The sequence below is a fragment of the Lucilia cuprina genome, chromosome 6 (genome assembly GCF_022045245.1).
Source record: "Lucilia cuprina isolate Lc7/37 chromosome 6, ASM2204524v1, whole genome shotgun sequence".
Lineage (NCBI taxonomy): Eukaryota > Metazoa > Arthropoda > Insecta > Diptera > Calliphoridae > Lucilia > Lucilia cuprina.
Window position 1 is genome coordinate 50,029,867 of NC_060954.1, and position 4,940 is coordinate 50,034,806.

The 4,940-nt window shown below is 25.9% G+C and overlaps 1 protein-coding gene across 2 annotated transcripts in view; it reads left to right on the forward strand.

Annotated features, from left to right (window-relative positions):
* LOC111682076 (multiple C2 and transmembrane domain-containing protein) overlaps positions 1-4,940 on the forward strand; it is a 31,588-nt gene that overhangs the window by 2,163 nt on the left and 24,485 nt on the right. The window lies entirely within an intron of this gene.

Genomic DNA, 4,940 nt, shown 5'->3' on the forward strand with positions numbered 1-4,940 from the left:
TAGTCTAGTCTATAGTCTAGTCTATAGTCTAGTCTATAGTCTAGTCTATAGTCTAGTCTATAGTCTAGTCTATTCTATAGTCTAGTCTATAGTCTAGTCTATTCTATAATCTATAGTCTAGTCTATAGTCTAGTCTATTCTATAGTCTAGTCTATAGTCTAGTCTAGTCTATAGTCTAGTCTATTCTATAGTCTAGTCTATAGTCTAGTCTAGTCTATAGTCTAGTCTATTCTATAGTCTAGTTTATATTCTAGGCTATAGTTTAGTCTATAGTCTAGTCTATAGTCTAATCTATAGTCTAGTCTATAGACTGCTCATATGGTCGTTATTCTGTTTTGCAGAAAATATCACTTGTATCTTGCTATAATTTAAAAATTTTTGGACGTTGCATGGATTAGGTAAATATTTTTTCCTAAAATATTAAAATAATTCTTAACAGTCTAGAAATATAATATTCAGGGTTAAATGCGAACTTGTAAAATTTTTAAAATAATAAAAAATTAAAGTAGACAAATTTTCTTAAGTAACATAAGCGCTCAAAATGTTCAATTTAATTTAGGCAATGTAATTTTTAAACTGCGTAGTACTTTTACATTTAAAATTGTGCATATTTTAAGGCAGATTCTCAAGGATAATTGTACACAAACAAAAATTTTGCTTCATATAAGTGTGTATTTTTTTTTAATTGAATAGAAGGCAAGAAATAACAAAGAAAATAAAATAGATGTTCATACTTTTTATTTTTTTGTTAAAGCCAAAAAATGGCTTAAGCAGCTTAAATAATAATGTCATGTTAGCAATACCTGCAACCATGCAGAGATATAAAACTTTTATTTGTAAAGAATTTGTTTTGTTTAGTTTTCAATTTTAGCTAAACTATAGAAAAACTAAATAAATTCATGGCTTTTCGAGTTATATTATTATAAGTTTTAGAAAAATGAAAAAGAAACTTAAGACTTTTGTAGTACTTTGTTGGGTATTTGTTGTAAGTTATCTTTTATATTTTTTTGAACAATCTTATTAAACAAACAAATTCAATTTTAGTTTTTTTCAAAAACAATTTATTAAAATATTTAAAAGACTTATATTATTAATATGGAGTATGTTACCTTTGCTTCTACGTACATTTCAATTTTGCTTTTAACAATGTAGTGTTGATAATATAATGTTCATAAATTTTACTTTTTTATTGCATATTTCTTTGGTTTTTGTTTTGTTCACCTTATAAATAAATAAGTTTATTGAAAAACTCAATCTAGCAGGTTGGCTAAATATAATCAAGTATCGACATACGTATCTATGTGAATATGTTTTCAACACTTGTTTTTATAATCACTAATATGTATTTATCAAATGAAAACCACCTATTCGCGCCTGAACTGTATTAGTTATTAGTCCTTAGATATTTATTTATTTTTTTTTTCATTTATTCGTGTTGATAGAAATAATTGCTGTTCTATCTCTTGCTTACAACTTTTTAACAATTCTACACTGTGTAGCAAAACTGTTTAACAAGTTACATATTAAAAGTATTGTTAAAAAACATCTTTAACTCCGATAAATTTGTTTATATTTTTCAAAGTAATTAATTATTAAAAATTTACTACAATAATTTGTATTATGATATTAGCCTTTTCTGAGTCACACTGTAAAAATGTGTCTGACAATATGCGGTCAATTACAAAACTTATAAAACTTTAATAAATACGTTAAACCTCTTGGTAATAGGTAATTGAAAGTTAAACTGTTGGCCAATATTGAAGGCGTAGCATTAACCATACAATTTCATCAATATTTTAAAAGGTATTGGAATAATATGAACTATCATATACGAATATTTTCTTTGCAAAATGGCATATTAAAATCTTTCATCAAAATTTTATATTTCTCTTTACTTTCCAAAAACTATTAAAAAACAAAACAAAAGTTCAGCACAAATACAAATCAATACGTATGATCAACACGGTAGTAATCATACGTACAGTTGTACCGCACAACTTAACTGATAACTTTTATTGTTTATATTTTTTTTTTCAATATTCAATTATGTTATAGTTTTAGTTTTATAACACAACTAAAATAAATAAAAACAGAACGCTTTAACTGCACCATAGGGAAATAAAGCAATTAATAATCGAAAAAATATATACTAAAGAGTGATATGCAACAGTTATAAAATGTTAAAAAAGAAATGTATAATAAGTTTTATTTTAATTAAATTTATAAAATTTTAATTAAAATATAGAATAAAAAATTTTACTTTAAAATGTTGTAAAGTTAAAATTCAAATTTACTAACTATATTCTGATATATTTTTTTTACTAAACCAACAAAATGTTTGCAACATTTTTAAAACCACAGGGATAATAAAAAAAGACAAGAGACTAGACTAAACATAGACCAGACGACAAATCACAATTTAGAGCAGACTAAACTATACATTAGACCAGACTATAGAGCAGACAATAGACTAGTAATATATGCTAAATAATAACCTAGACAAAAGGCTGTACAATAAACTAAAATATAGGCTAGACTATAGACTAGTCAAAAGACCAGACTATAGACCAGAATATAGTCCAGATTATATGTTAGACTATAGACTATAGAATAGACTGTAGACTAGACTATAGACTAGACTATAGACTAGACTATAGACTAGACTATAGACTAGACTATAGACTAGACTATAGACTAGACTACAGACTAGACTATAGACTAGACTATAGACTAGACTATAGACTAGACTATAGACTAGACTATAGACTAGACTATAGACTAGACTATAGACTAGACTATAGACTAGTTTATAGACTAGACTATAGACTAGACTATAGATTAGACTATAGACTAGACTATAGACTAGACTATAGATTAGACTATAGACTAGACCATAGACTAGTCTAGACTATAGACTAGTCTAGACTATAGACTAAACTATAGACTAAACTATAGACTAAACTTTAGACTAGACTATAGACTAGACTATAGGCTAGACTATAGACTAGTCTAGACTATAGACTGGACTATAGACTATAGTCTAGACTATATACTAAACTATAAACTAGAATAAAGACCAGATTATAACGTAGACTGCAGAATAGAGGATACACTAGATAAATAGGATTTTCCTTTTTGTGAAAAAACTCGACATTTTTTATCTCCTCCTTAGAAATGTTGCCATCCTAATGTTTTTACAATAGTGTTGGTAAGCGTATATAGTCGTAGTGGTTTTCTGTTATTTAGTAGTTGATGAAAATGAAAAAAGAAGAAAAAAACTTAAGGTAGTCTTTTAGGAGCAGTGCTCGCGTTAAGGTTAAATTTGCGCTTTCAACGCGGTTTTCCAAAAAAAAAAATAAATGTTAAACGAAATAATTAAGTAATTTTTGTTTTAACAAATGTAGTGACAAAAGTGATAAATAAGTTTAGTAATAAAAACTTTATAAAATAATAAAGTCAAAAAAGAAGAAAAAAACAACAATCCGCTAAAAGTAAAAGAATTGTTTAAACTAACTAGAGTTGTTGCCTTATCGTTATGTTTATGGCTGTTTTGTGATTTTAATTTTATTTTATTGGAATTTAGAAAAAATATCTCATTGCTTGCAATAAGTTTATTTGTTTTGGTTTTTGTTTATTTTTTTGTCTTTTTGCTTATGGGCTGTCAGTTATTTAAAGATTTCTTGTGTTAAGTCTAATGGAAAATCAAAAGTTTCTACTTTATTTCTTTTTTTTCTTTTTTTTTTCTTTGAGAAGATATACTCTTGTCTCAAGTTTTTAAATGTCAAAGAAAATAAAGCTTTCTTTTACATACAAGGAAGACAGGAAAATTTCGCTCCTTAAAGTTATCACTTTCGATTAGTTTCAAAATTGAAGGATATAAAGGAGTTTAAGGAAATTCAAGTTTTTAAATTTTTAAATGTTGATGAAGTCATAAGAAAAGTGTGCTGTTGCCATCTAAAACTTCCAAATGTCGAAACTACTTTAGTATTTATACATTAATTAAATTATTTTCAAATTTTGTTTACCATAAATTCTACACCTTTCAAATGCTCAACAGTTTTTTACTCAATCTAATTAATATTATTAAGGTCAAGTTAATATTGAATAGCCACAAGTGTTATCATCTTTCCAATCTTGTATTCAAATTGATTAGTATTACCATATTCTCTTTCGCTAGATGTAAGCCTTTTGAATTTCTAAGTTAAAATCAATAAGCCTTCATGGATAATAATCTATAAATATTATAATAAAAAATAGTTTTACATTTATATGTCACTATTTTTATAAAAAAATATTTCCAATACATTTTCTTTTGTACTAAACAATATTTTACAAAACCATGTCAATCAAATATTATTAGTTTTTATTGTCCTTTTCTCTTTTAGTGTCTTTAAGTATTTGCAATTATATAATTGGCCTTATAATATTTAATAACAATTTATTTATTTATAAACAACAACTGACACTCAAAAGCAACGTAAAACTTGCAGCCATTTTCACTTGTTGTCTTAAATGTTTGTTTCCTGTTTTTGTTATGTATGTTTTTGCTCTTTTTTCTATTTCCTTTTCTTCCATGAAACAATGTCACGGGTGTTTATAAAGAGGGTGTTTATAAATTCATTGAATTTTTAATAAAAAAAATGAAATAAAAGTTCAAAATATGTGACATTTCGTCATGGTTTTAAGTGAACATTTGTTTACATTTTTTATTGTGAATGCCTGTGAAGAATGAAGAGGTTTATCAAAATGGATGACTATGTATCTAGTGGGAATTGGTGGAAAAGTGATCTATCTCAAATTTGATAAAATATTTGAAGACGAATTTGTCATGCAACTAAGAAACTAACAAACTAACAAACTAACAAACTAACAAACTAACAAACTAACAAACTAACAAACTAACAAACTAACAAACTAACAAACTAACAAACTAACAAACT